Below are 18,329 nucleotides of genomic sequence, written 5' to 3'. Positions count from 1 at the left end.
GTTTCCGTTTAAATAGGACCCGTTTGCAATATTACATTTTACTCTAATCACATTTACATTATTAATGTTTATTTTATTTGTAGATTCAAACTGAACACCAGGAGTAGAAACACCTTTAAATCCCAATAAAACAGACCCTAAACATGTTTTTGTAAAATCAAACACGTGGTTAGAAAGTAATGTTGCTTTCATAGTTTTATTATTAGCTGTAAGGAAAAAGTCTGGGATTTGCTTTTGAATTTCCTTTGCAAGCTCAACCACCTCATATGTTCCTTCAGAAATTTCTATTGTAACTGGAGCATTGTGATCATAATAGAAAACATCATCACCTTCTCCAATGGTTAATTTGTTGCCTTTAAGTTGATTTAATTTTGGAATAAGCCCTTTGAATAAAAGTTTAGATTTAGTATTAATTAATGCTTCTCCATTTTTATCTATTATAACTTTAAGTTTACCATTTAATAACTGGTTTAAATCATCAACTGAGATCTCTCCCTTTGGTAATGTTTTTTTCTCTACTTTGTAATATGTTAAAGTATTTAGAGGTTTTTTAACATTAAATATAGAATTATAACTTTGAAAATCTACTAATCCAATTACATAATCATCATTTAATTCTATGGGAGGAAAGAACACTGACTTTAGCTCTGGCTCTATACCAGAAAATGTTATAGTAAATGAATCCATTTTTATAAAGAAATATTTTTTATGAATGATAAACATAAAATTCTACAAATTGAACTATTTAAATCTTGTATTTGATCGGTTGTATAGTAGATTTTATATCCCTCAAAATATTTAATTACTTCTTTTGGAGGTTGGATTCCAATTGGGTCAAAATAAATTACAATATCTTTATTTTTACGATATGCTGTCCAATGTGTGCCAGATGAGCTATCTAAATTAACTATTCCGCACTCTTTTACTCTTGGTGTTAGATTTTTTAGCTCGCTTTTTAGGTACACTCCCCTGAAGTGAGGCACGTCTTTTGCGGCCTCTAACAGCTGGTAGTTGTCCATCTTTTTTATTAAATTTTAATCCCATTCCCATTTTTGCTTTTGCCTTCATCAAATTTGTCACGGCATAAGCAGCTGCTCTTTCAGCAAGATTTGCGTCCTTGGCCGTTACTCTAGTCCAAGCTAAGTCTGCTAATCTCATGTCTGCTTTGTTCCGAGCAGCGGTATCGGGATTATTCATGTAGAATATGTCATGCTCTTTACAATAAGAGTCTAGTTTATTTTTTGGAGGTACATTTTTAGCTAAATTCTCACGTACATTCGTCCCAGGTCCACAGTACTGATAAGATGGTATGTGAAGTGGAAATGGAAGGTTATTTATAAGAGTATTCAATAACCCTCGACCCCTGTAAGGTTTTAGGAATAAACCTTTGCCCTTTTTACATGTTTTCTTATTATCATTTTTTACCATTTTTATTATATAAAAAATGTCTTTTATTCAACAAAAACATAAATTTAAAATAGTACATACTAAGGAAAATATACCAAAGAAGTTGGGTCTATTTCCTACCAATATTCGATGTGTTATTTGCGGTCCAAGTGGAAGTGGGAAGACGGTTGTAATTTATAACTTAATTGTAAGAAAGGAAGGATTAAAATTTACAAACTTGTATTTAATATCTAAATCATTAGAACAAGAAAAATATAAAAAAATAATTGAAATATTTAGTTTGTGTGATGAAGTGAAATTACACACGTTTACTGACTGTGAAATCACACCAAATGATGTAAAATCACAGTCAGTTGTTGTATTTGATGACATAAATAGTCCAAATATTACACAATTTTTCTCAATGGGTCGACATAAAAATATTAACTGTTTTTACTTGTGTCAATCTTACAGCAAAGTACACAAACATTTACGTGATAATGTAAATTTCCTAATATTATTCAAACAAGATGATTTAAATTTAAAACATGTATATCACAATCATGTTGGTAATGACTTTTCATTTGACCAATTTAAAAATCTCTGTCATCAATGTTGGGATAAAACAAAATATGGCTTTTTTGTAATAGACAAAGAAAGGTCAAAGAATAATGGCAAATATAGATTCATGTTTGACCAATTCTATCAAGAGGATGGTAAGGGTAAATAAATAAAAGACTGGAGTTTTTTAACATTTGCATTTATTATATATCTACACATACAATTCATGTTTGATCAATTTTATAATGACCAAGCGCAAGAGTATTAATGCCATCTTCAAGAATAAACCTCTTGTCATCGTCAAAGGATAGTACTTTCTTGTTCATGGTCAAGGTTTGAAGATGATGATTTGTAGATTTAATTCTTGTCACATTCTCATAGTAATCTTGCCCAGTTGCAAGACAGTTCAAATAATGTTGATGTCTAAGGAGATGTTTAACTGTAGCACCATCAGCTCCTTTAGCTTTCTTCACCTCTAAAGCTTGCTTGTCTTCTTCATATAACCATTTTAGAGGAATATAAGAATATAACTTTGGTCTTAAACCACAATATTCATACATAATATGACCATCTAATTCGTCTTTAAACTTGCCAGTGACTTTTTTATTTTTATCAGAGTATAAGAAATGGTCTTTACTATATCCAGAGGTATCAAAAAAGTGCAAGTCACATTCTATTTCCTTGTAAAAGTCCTGTGTAACTATAGAATACATTAAAGAATCTGTATCTGTCATAAGAAATCTTTTGTTCTTAAATTTTGACATATAATTATAGTGGAAATCATACATTATTATTTTACTGATATCCAAAATTGTCATTCCTAAATATATAGGTTTATTAAACTTTACAACTAATTTATTTAAATGTATAGCATGTAAATTGTTATCGAACTTTTTGCTACAGTCAAACCTTGGATTAGTGACATATTTTGTTAATAGTGACTCATCCTTGAGATAAATGTCACGAAACTTTCGTTGATTCATAATTGTTCGACCAAAGAGACTATTATTTAACAATTTGTAAAAGTCTTTTTCGAAATCATTTTTAGCCCATTTTCGTTTTTCAATATTAAAATTAATATAGGGCGCAAGCCATTTAGACTGTCTAAATTTTAAAATTCTGTGGTATTTTGTAACAATCAAACCCAATTCCTCATATTTTTGTAATGCTTTGTAATGTAAAATATATTTAGTTTTGTCATTTAAATTAGGTATCAATTTGCCATTCATTTTCTCTGGTGCTAATGGATAGTCATTATGTAAATCATGTAAGCTTTTATCATATTTTAAATCAACTTCTAAAATGTATCCAAACTCATCATTTTGATTATATTTGTAGTCTATCTCATTTGTCCAACGAAATCCATCCACGGGCAGTGGCTCACACATTGCTGTAGAGTATAGCGAGTTACAGTCTAAATATATTAAATACACACTCTCTTGATTGGGGTCATAGTGTTCACCCATATATCTATTATTGGCTTTAGCGTAACGTGTGGAAATCATACTGACTCCTCCTCTAATCGCACTTTCTATGAACAAATGCATGTCAATATCTTGAAATAGTTGTAATTTTATACCAGTCATTCTAAGACAGGCCTCCCATGTTAATCCAGGAAGTGAATACATATGTACGGGGTCCAGTTTGTAATCCTTTAAACACAGGTCTCTAAATGTCTCAAACACATCAGCCAGTAGCAATACATCTGTTTTAAGATATAAATCATGATATTCTTGTAAATTATTTATATTAAAATGGGTCCAGACATTTTTAGCATGTTCGTATTCGTTGGAAGAGATATGTTCTTTAGTTAAAGTACTGTAAAATTTTTCAATTGGAGGTAGAGACTCTGCGAACTTATCTGGTCCCGTCATATATTCATATGGAAATACGCCTTTACGTTGTAGTAGTGGATTGTCTATGAATCTAAATGTATTTAAATTGGAAGCTAATTTGTATAATGGAAGGGACAGAAAGTTATAGGAATCTAAAAATATCAAATCATCAACAGAGAATGATATATATTTTTCCATATCTTTAGCTATACAATTTAATTTATGTTTATTAAACTTTCCCAAGTGTTGCATTATTAAATGTCCATCGTAATTTTTCAAGTTATGGAAGAATATTGGGATTTTCTTTGTTACTTTATAGTTTAAATTACAATCATTGTGGGCAGCTCCACGGTATTGCCCAGAGGAATGGCAATGATCTCTCACCCTATCAAAATATAGGGGCTTTTCACAAATGTGACAGTGTGTTGAGTTTTGGAAAGATACCTCTTGCTCAGGAGTCATTACTAGGGGAATGTATATTGCCATTTGATTTTTAATATAATCATAAGTCTCAAATAGCCTTTCGAAAAACACATCCATAACATTTATACCACTGTACAACTCTTCAGAAATAATTTTTGAATCTTTTACTACGACAAATGCAAAACCCGATGGAATATGTATATTGGAGTTTATAAAGCATTCAAAATCAGCATAAATTACATATGGAGCTTTAATTTGATATTTATAATTTTTAAATTGTAATATATCTTGTTTAGACATTTCCACTCTTTGCGCATCAAAATTCTTACAATATGTTATATGACGTTCTAATTTATCATTGGTGTAAAAATGTTGCAAACACAGCTTGCAAAAATGCTTCTTGTTGTTATCTTTTGTACAATGGAACATTAACTTATCAAAATCACGAATTAAACAATAATGTGATTTACGACCTTCTTGTAATAATAATAAATCTACATGGGTATTACTATTCAGTTTGGTTGTTCTTAATGGATATACACATTTCTGGTCTTCAACTCCAAATACATTAACACTTATATTATTTTGTGTTTCAAATTTATCAATATCAGATATTTTTACGGGATATTTTATATTTGTCATATTTAACTGACTTTCATAGGGTACATAATTAGAGACTCTATTAGCATTTTCATTGATACAATTCCTTGGATATAAAGCTGCTAATATCGACCAAAGGAAACATTTATTGTCAAAATTTCTTATATTTAGAACTGCATGTTTTGATTGAATACTCTCTGGTGTGGGGATATATGACTTTGGAGTTAGGGGTTTATACTTGTAAACATGCAGCTGCCAATACTTAGTATGGTCATATATCCAACCACTGCCTTGGGCTTGATATTTGTGAATGGATGCATCAATCTTTAAAAGTGCATTTTTAATTTGAGGCTTTAAATCTCTTTTCTCAATAATTAAGGTAGTAAGACTTCTAAAATCCACTATACATTCTTTTTCATTAACTAATTTTCCATTTTTATCCATTGAATATTTTATAAATTTAATTCTCCTAACTAAAGTCCATTTTATTGGCAGAGGACAAGACTTGAGAGCATTTTCAAGTTCAGCTCTAATTGATTCACCAACAAATTTTATCATTGTGTATGGACAATTGTTGCAAGAATTGATATGTCTTCTAAAATGGCCAACAACATTTTTCTTACAAAAATTACAAGTCTTGTGACTTTGTAATATATGTGATTTTAAAGCCACATTATTATCACAGATTAAATCACAAACCTTGCACAGTTTCACATTCATTTGATGAATTACCTTGTAGTGGCGAATCAGGTTACTTTTGGTGGAGAGCGACACGGAGCAGTGTTGACATGACGGCTTCATGTTTAGGAATGAGGACTTGGGCTGATGTCACCTCTATTTATAGATTTTCCGAAAATTTCAATAATTTTAACCAGAAATTGTGAAATTTTCAAAATTTTTAACCAGGAATTGTGAAATTTTCAAATTTTTTAACTAAAAATTAAGAAGTTTTTACATAAATTTCAAAATTTTTAATTAGAAATTACTTCAACGGGAGGTCACCCACTCAAGACTTAATCAGTATTTGCCACTAGAGACGAGAAGACTGACCATGAGTCAGGAGCAAGAAGCCTGACCATAGGTCAGGAGCGCGCCATGAGCCGGGAGCGCGCACGAGTTCGCGTACAAACCTCGATCGATTTTGAGAATATATATGAGAATGGATATGGATTTGAAATAGTAATGGAGTTGTACAATGGTATTGAACATTTATATAGGCTTGTATAGGCCGAGAGCTGGATTTTTAAAAAAGTGGTCAAAAAAAGCTCACCATGTTATTCTTATGGGGAAAACGTGCCTAAAGTGATGTCATATTGCTAGTTCGCCACTACTCTACATTTACACTTGTAAGGGTCAATAAATATAAGAAATAGCTTTTTTAGCTTAATATCGAATATATTTATGGGGAATAAGTAAGAAATAAGGTTTGACAATTTTATAGGGATATTTAGGCAAAAGATCAGGATTTTTGGTTTTAGTGGCCAAAAAATGATCCCATGTTATTTCTTATGGGAAAACATGCCCCAAGTGACTTTAAACCCGTATATTATATCTACTTATATTGTAGATCAATTCGTTTTTTCGACGGATATATCCGTCTTTGGCCGAGAAAAAAAATTCTCGGGAAGGATATATCCGTTTTCAGCCCGGAAAGTAAACAAAGATTGACGGATATATCCGTCCATAGCCCTGGAAGGGCTAAGATGGGCAACACACTTTTGGGTAAATCTTTTGAAATTACGTGCTGGATGAGAAAAGGGTGGTTAGGTTGGTGTAGCTTTGTAACTAACTAAAGCCGGGGTTTCCTATGCGCGGAGTCGGCGAGCGGAGAGAGGAACGCGGAGAGCGGACTCCACTTGTCTTAGGCAATTTAATGTTACTGTTTTCCTAGAAGCGGAGCGGAATGCCATGTTAATTTCAATTCCGCTCTCCGCGTTCCTCTCTCCGCTCGCCGACTCCGCGGCTAGGAAGACCCGGCTTAAGGTCAGCTGTATCTTTAGCAATCAGTCATCAACCTCTTAATTTTAGTTGTTAATTGCTTAATAGATTAATCTGCACTAAGCTACAAGTGGAGGTAGCACTGACACTGTAAGAAAATTGAGAGGCTAGAATTTTGTTATGTAGGTACCATCTAGGGGATTCAGCTTGTTGGCTAATGGCTTTATGCATGTACAATTTCAAAATCCCCTAGTTCAAAGGTACTAAGTACTATAAGCTTTAGTACAAATGGCGAAAAACGCCTCGTAATTCTTTTATACAGTGCTACCTCCGTTGTATATCTAGATCAATGGTAATCTGTGTCTTTAGTATACTACTGCATACACTACACGTATCAACTTTAGCTTTACCATGCGTGTTTGAAAACCACAATTACTCTTAAGTTTCTTTTCGTCACTAAATCTCGCTTCTGACTATAATACAACGAAACCTACCTCATGAACTTCTTTTTCATGTGAAAATCTACCAGAAATACATGAAAAAGCATTACTGTACTGCGATTCAAAAAATCTACTTCCTGTGTATACATCGACTGAGCAAAATAAAACTGATGCAATAGCTTTTTTGTTTTTAAACCTAAGAATGGCTTCGGTTTCTTAAATTGTACCTAATATCGTGAATATGCTACACTGATTATTACCCTTCCATTTTAACCTCAGTAAAGATAGTCCTATAGTATGATGAAGGCGAAATTAGCTCACAAACTGTAAACAAATTAGTTGTGTTTTTATCTTTGATTTAACTACAGTAATGGGTAACTAATCAACAGCCATGATGAATTGTAAACTACTTACATTACAGTAAATCCTATAGAGATGCCGAAACCTTGTTCTCTTGAATATTTGACATTATAAATGGAATACGTGTAGTTTGATTACAATACAATTGTAATACGTAGAATTGGCTTTGACTATATGTCTGAAATTAAGTAAAAAAACTATAAGGCTTATGAGTAGTTATCTGAACATATGCGTGGAACTGTTTCTTAATATTATCAAGAACTGCGACACAGAAGTAGATATAGAGAGTGTATTTTGAATAAGAATCAATTATTCACAGTCCAATTACCAAGGTTTGTAGGGGATGTCACTAGAAAGAATATTAAAGAACCGTAACTACCACCTTCCAAGCCTTAAAAAGTCCATTAAGAGAAAATACGGACGGGGGTTAGTGCTAGGGTTACTATCTGCACTAAAGTCCTAATCCTTTTAGATGAGAAGGGGGGCGGACTAATAAACCTTCTAAAGAACAAGTATATAATTTTCTAATTGATCAGTATGATTTTTTTTTGAACTGGCAGAAAAAAACGAAAAACAGTAGAATTTAGGAATCACTTATTGCACAAACGGAAGTAAGCACATTTCATACGATTTTCACTAATCTATAACCAATTTTTGTATGTTTGATCCATGAAAGTGTTAGACGTGTTGTAGAACCGGCACCTACATTCTTACAATACATAAACATACTTTATGTAAATTGTTGTCGTTCTTCTGAAACGGAATAAATAATTATGCTTTATAATAAACGTGAGATAATGTAATGCAACAGTGCGTTGATAAAATACTATATTTTCTTTCTAAATAAACGTAAATAACTTTTGTTCCCTAATCATTTTAGGAAACAAGGGCTTTGAAAGCAGAAGTTGAATTGTTTGCGCGTACCAGATGTTTAGTGGCACCAATCGTATTATTGGTAAAGTAAAGTATTAATAAAATAGTAACTGTTTATTATTTTATACAAACAACATAAAACACCGTAATTAAAAGACGTGTCTATAGACGACGAATGATTAATCAGGTATACGATAATTAATTATGTATTTAGCTTGTGTTTTTAAATTTTAGATCTAAAATGGAGTATGTATAATACATGACAAAATAACACCTTTGAATTCTATCTTGGAACTAGCTGAACCCGGTAGACGTTGTCTTGCCTTTGACTATTTATAATTTAAGTACCGTAACGTTTAATTGTCTTATTGTATATGAAGTGCTTATAACTAAATTAAAATATGTACGACAACTAATGAAACACATATAGTACAAAGGATAACCGATTCTTTATTATTGCTCTTATATTAATGCTAGTGGGTAGACAATATTTTTGGTCTTTCTATTCGGCTAAATCACGTCCTGGTTGAAGTTCGTTCGCTACGCTCACTCACCTTTAGGTTGGAGCTCGGTCGCTGCGCTCACTTGCCTTCAGGTTAGCTCGTTCGCTACGCTCACTTGCCTTCAGGTTAGCTCGTTCACTACGCTAACTCGCCTCCAGGTTGAAGTTCGTTCGCTATGCTCACTCACCTTTTGGTTGCAAATTAGCTGATGTCATAAATGTAAAAGAAATAATAGTGCTGCACCATGTTGGTAATCCTTGTAACTTTAATGCTATTGAACATCATAGAACAGAACCAACATGTTTAATAGAAACAGCTGTTAAGATTCATTAATTCCATTTCTCATAAGGTTAACATGGGAAACTCCAGAGCCACTGGGGCGGAGCCGATTGGACGGATCACGAAATTGATGGTGTATAAACCTATTCCATGAAATTCTACACGTATGTACCAAGCTCCGTGGCAATCGGTTCAGCGTCTGAGTTTATCACTGCCAAATATATATATATAATATTAGTAAGATATCTATTATATTATTAAAGTGATACATACCAATTTTATGTAAACGGTTAAGGTCATTTACCAAATAAAATTATAGGCAAATGGCACATCAAAATTAAGCTTAGAGTGTGTAGATTTGCCGAAAAGTATTGATATGGACGAACCTTCTAAGGGCTCTGCCCCACAGGCTGATTTCCAAATAGCCCCGGATTTCCAAAGGGCTACTCCTGTCATGCTTCAAACGTTAAATGATTTAATTTAGTTAATGAAACAGCTGGTCAGTACAATGAATTGGTGTTTGTTTATTTACTCAAAAAATATGTTTGTGACACTATGTAGATTGAGGAGGGTTTTGGTTTTAAAAAGTGAGGTTGTATACGTTTTGTAATGTATTGTTCAAAGTTTCATTTTTTTATTTATATAGTAAGCTACATGTGAAGAGGCTTGGCTAAAATTGAAGAATTATGGTAAAATATGTCATTTATGAAGCATCAATATAATTAAATTAATGCTATTGCTACAATAAGGTATGTTGACATATTCTAATGGATCTATATTAACATCAAAAGTAGGGGTTTGAAAGTAAGTAGGTTTACGCTTTAAATCAGTTTATATTTTCAAAATAAATCATAGATTTGCTGTATTTTAAAACATACATCAGCACCACTTTCATAGCTCTCTAGGTCACATTTTCTTCCCGTTGCAAAGCAAAGGTATAGCAGCTTGTATATATATATATATATATATATATATATATACAAACATCCTCTTTTATACTACTTATAGATACAGCTGTCTTTGATCATTGGGCTTTAAATAAATAACTATCCTGACTGATTTAACAGCTGTTCATAGTCGGTATTAATGTTACACAGATCTCACAACATTCCACAATCATCTTTCACTAAATATTTGGGTTAAAATACGCAATTAAGTGGCGTCCTCATCTCAACTAATTGATAATTATTGATAACATCGTGTGACAATCATTAGAGCTGTTTAAACGTTCATCTTACTACACAAGTGTGAAATAGTCAGTTGAAATTCAAGCTGCACTTAGCAACTCAGAGAATAATTTTACATTTTACGAGAAAACATACATTAGGCATCAAGCAACATACAGAAAGTATGATTTTACTTAGAGTAAACAACAAAACGTGGACGCCGCCTTAAAAACACGCTAAGCAATTTGATAGCTGTACCTGTTTTGCGTCACTTTTCTGAAGGCACCGCACCGTCCATAAAGATGCGATTGTAGAAGGCTACCCCTATGTTAAGTATTTTTAGCATGTAACCAGATCTGCATTTATTTATATTGTATGCTGGTAGGATTATTTCATAGTTTACATCGGAATATGAGCATACTTACCAATATCAGTGTTTTGAAGTTGAATGTTTTACCAAAAACTATACATAGTCTTGTTAGCGTTGTTACCTCCTAAATGGATAAAATTTAAGTTCTATAATGAATGCCATAGCCAACTACTAATTGTTCTAGAACATATCTAGTTGTATTAGTTAGAAATCTAGCTGATTACAAATTACAAATAAATTTGAAAACTGTATGAGCGCATTATGAACGTCGCACTTTTTTATTTGTTTCTCTGCAATCATCACAGTTTGTTTTCTAACGCTCTTCCTAAAACTTTAAAGCCCTAGATAAATGTTTTTGCTGGATATAAAACGAGATTAAGCTTTGGAATTGATGGCTATCTTTGGTACGGTAAGTTACATATCATTGTATAAAATGTCATATAAATTGGGTTAAAGTTTTTTTCTTTTTCCTAAAGGAAAGACGTGTAAGAAACATCAGGTAGGTCATACTGACACTTCAGTTTGATCATTTGATAACATTACCTAATTAGTTCATTAGTCAAAAATTTAAAGACATTTTTACAAATAAATAAACTGTTATTTGTACATTACATAAATATATATTTAGATTAAACATCAACAATATGTCTTCCCAAAGGGGGTTTCAGTAGAAACGGACTAACATTGACTGGAGTGTTTAGTAGCTTGGGTCAGTCAATATCACTTCAGTTATTACTTCAATAACTCAAACAAACTAACCATCCTGGCATACAACTCTCTTAGCAACTGGAGTGATTAAACATCGCATAAACATACTGACTAAAGTCAACAACTCTGTAATTGTGAATTGAAACTATGCTTTACAAACTGTCCTACAAGAAATTATAGAGCTAACCATCAAATCTGAGGGTTGCTGGTTTGATTCCATGCAAAACCAGAAAAATGAGATAATATCATACAGTAATGTTTTTGTGAATGTTTAATATTAGGCAAACACTAGGTGGTGACGCCAGATAACGACGTAATTCCTATCAAACCTGATTGGATCTATGGCCACTGACAGACAAATCTAACCTCGGATTGCCGAGTTTGTTATTCGATTTTCCTTAAACAGTTTACGATATATTCATGTCAATTTTGAATGTTTCTAGCAAATAAAAAAATTATAATTTGACTTAAAACTTCTTTAACGTTTGTAACGATTTTTTTAAAATCAAAATAGTTTTAAAAACTAGAGCTCGTCCCGTGGTCGAAAACTCGGCCAAAAGTATGTATTATGCAATCTTCTTTATTTTCACCCCACGCTGTAAACAAAACATGTGATTGAAATTTCGTCACCAACATGGCGACCCATAAGACCCATATGCAATTTGTTTTTAAAATTGTAATTCCATTTTGTGTGTTTATTTTTGAGCCAACAAAATAGTAATAATAAAATAATAATATAATTATTTTTGTGTGCGAAATTGCAATGTTTTGAATTTTCCCCTTTACCAATAACTGTACAAAAAACTTTGACATACAAAATTATTTGTCTGTTTAAGCTCTTTAAATAGGTTTAGAGAGAAATTAGGATATTTTGTGTTTTGAGGGTCAAAAATGAGAGAAACAATTTTTTACCTCATAAAACCCCCCGTAAAACCCCGTTCCCATGGTCCGATCATGCTGGTTCGCGAACTCATTCAGGTTTATCCCGCGTTACACCTTTAAACCAAATTTCATCAAAGTTGGACAAAAATTACTCAAATTATCGCGTTCACGGACGTATACATATATATACAAATTTGCACGAATGGTGTTTTTGGCCTCTGGGGAGGACATCAAAATGAAAAAGTAAATCGGTCCCGGGCCTAGGTCTTACCGTGCCACCTACGGTAATAGCTACTTCCCTTTAGGGAAATTCGCTAAAATACTTATTGCAGTTATGGGAGAGGACACGGTATAAGAACATTTGGTTCTTAATTTATATTGTATGCTATAGTATAGCTAGCACAATTACCATAGCCATATTATTCTACCACTGCACCTAAACCACAGAAAAAAGGAAAGATCTCATCGTGTACCACAGGTTTTTGTTGCTAGTTGGTTCAAAATAGCTGTTGTCACAAATGCAAAAAAATAATAGTTCTGCACCCTGTTGGTAAGCCTTATAACTTTTTCATGCTATTTAATGTCATCATAAACAAAAAGAATTAAATATAGGCCATCTGCTGTGCTGCAGTTACCATAGGTTCTGGCGCACACCGCTGGGAGTGCCGTGCAGTTACGGCGTACGCGCTACGTAACTACACGGCGCTCCGAGCGGTGTGCGCCAGAACGTATGGTAACCACAACATAGCTGACAGTCTACATTTATTTTTTTGTCTATAATATCGTATAACTAACTTGTGCAGTTGATACAGCAGAAAAACGTCTTTAATTCCTTTTATGAATACTCATAAGGTTAACATGAGAAACTCCAGAGCCACTGGGACGGAGCCCGAACGGATTTTTTAGATAATAATATGTCTATATGTTAATCGGGAATGTGAGCTATCATCATACTAAGTTTCAACCCTATCGTGTTTACTTATCACGAACATACATCCAAACTTTCTCACTTATTGCTGTAGTAGGATGAATGGGTTCTGCACATCTACAGGCAAATATCTTTTCCTACAGTCACCCGACAGAGTTTGCTTCCTTGCACTGAGTATAGTACAGAAAGCTGCTAATTACTGCATTTACTTACTTTGTTGTATAGTTTACATTTTGTTGCACGGTTTTTACTTTGGCGCACACCAGTGATTCCAACTAAACAACACAAAAAAGCGTGGTTTTATCATAGAATAACCAACACAAGAGAGTATGTTTTATCTATGGTTTTATTATGCATGTAATCCGAGTACAGGTTGGCAATACTTAAAGATACTATCAGCTGAATGACTATTTATACTGCGACTAGCTGTACCCGCGGGCTTTGCCCCGTTTAACTTCATATGTGAGCTCGTTCGCTGTGCTCACACGTCCTGGTTGAAGTTCGTTCGCTACGCTCACTCACCTTTTGGTTGCAAATTAGCTGTTGTCATAAATTAAAAAAATAATAGTGCTGCACTCTGTTGGTAATCCTTGTAACTTTAATGCTATTGAACATCACAGAACAGAACCAACTTGTTTAATTGAAACAGCTGTTATGATTCATTAATCTATACTTATAAAAGGCAAAGCCCTCACTGACACACTCACTCACTCACTCGCTCACTCATCACTAATTCTCCCACTTCCCATTTACCTAGGAGGCTGAAATTTGGCACACCGATTCTTTAGGTATTAAATAGGAGAACTAAGTTGTTTTTATTCTGATCGGACCCTCGGGCTCCGCCCCAGTGGCTCTGGAGTTTCCCATGTTAACCTTATGATTTTTTATATTTAAAAGGAATTAATGAATCTTATCAGCTGTTTCAACTAAATAAGTTGGTTCTGTTCTATGATATTCAATAGCATTAAAGTTACAAGGATTACCAACAGGGTGCAGCACTATTATTTTTTTTATTTATCACAACAGCTAATTTGCAACCAAAAGGTGAGTGAGCGTAGCGAACGAACTTCAACCTGGAGGCGAGTTAGCGTAGCGAACGAGCTAACCTGAAGGCAAGTGAGCGCAGCGAACTAGCTCCAACCTAAAGGTGAGTGAGCGTAACGAACGAACTTCAGCCAGGACGTAATTGAGCCATGCGTAAGAGCTCATCTTGAAAATTAAGAAGTTAAACGGGGCAAAGCCCGCGGGTACAGCTAGTTCCATTTAAATATGAGTACTCATTAGGTTAACATTGGAAACTCCAGAGCCACTGGGGTGGAGCCCGAGAGTCCGATCAGAATAAAAACCACTTAGTTTTCCTATTTAATGCCTAAAGAATCAGTGTACCAAATTTAAGCCTCCTAGGTAAGTGGGAAGTGGGAGAATTAGTGATGAGTGAGTGAGTGAGTGAGTCAGTCAGTCAGTGAGGGCTTTGCCTTTTATATACAGGGTTATTACAAATGATGTTCATGATTTCATACATACATAAAATATAGTTTTATTTGTTATACAAAGAAATAAAATGGTTACAACTGTTGAAAAACTCAAAAAGTTTCGATACAGATACACAGAACTGTAAATGCTCGATACGGGAACCCCTTGTGGTACGACAGATGTCAATAATGTAGTCAAGCTCTTGCTAGACTTTGAAAAGTGTGTCTAGGTCTATTTAGCATTGGCAATCCGTTGCTGGATCTCAAGTATCCTATCTGATAATGGTGGTGTGTACGCCTTATCTTTGATGTATCACCACAAGAAAAAAATACAGGGGGTGATGTCCGGAGATCTTGTAGGCCAGTTCAGGGGTGTGTCATTATTCGGACTACCGAAATCATTCCATATCTCAGGCAGCACCTTGTTAAGTTCAGCCCTACTACAAGTAACATTCAAATGCAGCCATTTATCTTAAATTTCAAGTGTCACTTGCCAATATAGTGGTTACTAGGAGGATCATCGTTAAACCTGGTTCTAAAGTGTCGTTGCACACTAATAACAGATTGGTTAATGTAATATTCCAACTGGAAAAAAGCTTTCCCGCCTTTAAATTCAGCCATTACACAACACTTACAACAATTGACTTGACAAACAGCTGATATGCACCCAAACCAATGTAAATGAAACTTTATGAGTTTTTCTTTCCAATGGTACCAACTAAAATAGTCTTGAAACAAAATAACCCAGTAATATTTATAATCAAAATCAGGAACATCATTTGTAATAACCCTGTATATAGATTTAACCTGTCATTTCGTGTTAGAAAAGAAAACTCGGCACATATTTGCAACATAAGAAACTGCACTTTTTTGAACAAAGTTATAACTTTTCCCCAACCCCCAAAATACCCCAAATTTTCAAATGTAAACACCTATCATGTCACCCCTCATTTTAGAGGGTTTATCAAGAGAAATTGAATGGCGCAAACCAGAGGTAAATATCGCACCCCTAATCAAATTGGCAGCCATTTTTATCATTTAAGACGAGCAAGCCAGATAAAGTCTGGAAACCCCCAATTAACTTTTAAAATGTAATATTTTAATACTGACCAAAAGGTGAATTATCTTTTTTTTATAAAGGTATGCTGAGTTTAGTTTTCCTGCTGTAACCTGTTAAAAAGTTAATAGGGGAAATATCAAAATGACTGCCATTTTGATTAGGGGTGCGATATTGACCTCTAATTTGCACCATTTAATTTGTCTTGAGAAACCCTTTGAAATGAGGGGTCACATGATAGGTGTTTACATTTGAAAACTTGGAGCTGCCCCCAAAATACCCCATTTTGGGGGCCTGGTACAAGTTACAACTTTTATGAAAAAGTGCATTTTTTATGTTGTAAGCATGTGCCGAGTTTGGTTTTCCGACTGCCACACGTTATAAAGTTAACTGGGGGTGTCCAGATTTTATCTTGCTTGCTCATCTTAAATTAAAATTACTGCCATTTTGATTAGGGGTGCGATATTAATCTCTGGTTTGCGCCATTTAATTTGTCTTGATAAACCGTTTAAAATGAGGGTCACTCGATAGGTGTTAACATTTGAAAATTTGGGGCTGCTCCTGAAATCCTCCATTTTTGGGGCTGGGGCAAAGTTGTAACTTTGAAGAAAAAGTGCAATTTCTTTTATGTTGTAAAAATGTGTTTGGTTTTCCTACTGCAACGCGTTAAAAAGTTAACTGGGGAGTTCCAGACTTTTGCCTAACCCTGTATTCTATTTTCGTTCAACGCTTCTTTTGAACAAAAACTAAAGTGTAGTATTTGAAAGGATAATTAAGTGGGCCTAACATGTTTGAGAATAATGAACTCAGTGATCGTTGAAACTAAAAGCCAAACTAAAAAGATCTTATAACATAAATAGTAACATCACTCGTGATTCTACCAATGTCATTTACCAAATTTCCTGCAAAAACTTTCCTAAAGACTATATTGGCAAAACCAAAAATGCTTTTAGAGTTCGTATGAATTGCCACAGATATGATGTAAACCATCATAATATAAAAAAAACCTGTGGGTTTTCATGCGAGAGAGCATTCTCAAAACTTTCAACAATGTTATTCATTTAAAGGAATAAGAAAACTGGCAAAAGACGCATCAGACTTAAAATTAGGACAGCTTGAGCAAGCTCATCAATTAATACCGATATGATCCAAATTTGAGTTAGTATACAAGAAATATTTTTTTTTATATCAACATTTTCTTTTTTACTTCCTTATAAATTATATGAATTTTGGATTTTTCGCTAAACCTTCTTATACAGAGTGGTAAACATTACGAATTGTGGATATTTATAGGGATGCACTGTGGATGCGATGCTCCCTGGTGTGGATTAACGTCCGCACTAGTGAGTACTATGACTATCCGTAGTACTATCCTGATAATTAGACCAATTCGTAAATTACAAGGAAAAAATGTGGTTCGGATTCCACTATAAACTGTAGGTCCCTTAGTTGCCATTAGCTGTATGGGCTATTAATTAACAGCTGTGTCTAAGGAACATGTCGACCTTAGTCACTAACAAGACTACAAGATCGCGCCACTCATCCTACACTCATCCTTCCCTCATATTTGGGTTAAAATACGCACATAGTGGCGTCCCCATCTTAAATAAATGATAATTGATAATGATAATGAATTTGATTGTTTGTTCCTGAATAAGGCCAATGCCGAAACATAGATTTTTTTTTTAAGTGTGTGATTAGTTTATTTTGTATAATAATTTAGCCTTTTGGCAATACCTAGAAATCATGTAAAGAACTCAGTGATTGTGAATATTATGTGTACAACAGAAGAAATATGTAGCAGAAACTACAGAGCACGTTTCATTAAACATGTTTCACGAAAAATCAAGAAAGAAGTATGAACGAGCATGCGAACTGTTTTCTTCTTGGTGCGTAAGTAAGAAAGTTACAAAATTACTTGTTTATTCTGTTTATACTGATTATTACTGTTTTAAGTGTACTCTTGAAAATAAGTAACACCTACTAAAAGATACTACGCCTACACTCAGATGGTGAAGTATTTCCCATTCCGTTCAACGCTTGGGTATAACCTAACCTAAAAACGTGTTGTATAGTGTTTGAAAGACTAATTACTGTAACTTTTGGTATTTATATGCTTTATAAATTTTATACGAGCGAAAATGGCCTTAGCTGCACTCGAGAAACATTCACTAGTTACAGAAATAACTACCTATTCTAACAGTATATGTAAATTTTCCCTGCGATGCACACGAGCTGTAAAAAAAGGATTTTAGTAAACATGTTTGTCTATTAATATATAGAACTATCCCCACGTTAATAATTCTTACTTGCTACCATAATGAGTAGTAGCCTAATTAATAGTAAAATTAGCATATTATTTGTTTTAACGATACAATTGCAATGTTCGAACTCTTTTTATAAGAAACAACATGGTTTAGTTCAATTAAAGAAGTTACTTTCTCCAGCTTATATTTCGTTAAGCTAATTTATAAACATTAAATTTAGCAATCAGAAACTAAACGTATTATTTTCAAAGACGTTTTATTAATTTAGCTTCACCCTACAG

This window comes from Macrosteles quadrilineatus, unplaced genomic scaffold (genome assembly GCF_028750875.1).
Source record: "Macrosteles quadrilineatus isolate MER2022 unplaced genomic scaffold, UCM_ALF_1.0 Scaffold_8__2_contigs__length_117827958, whole genome shotgun sequence".
NCBI lineage: Eukaryota > Metazoa > Arthropoda > Insecta > Hemiptera > Cicadellidae > Macrosteles > Macrosteles quadrilineatus.
The sequence above is the reverse complement of the archived record's forward strand: the minus strand, read 5'-3'. Positions refer to the sequence as shown.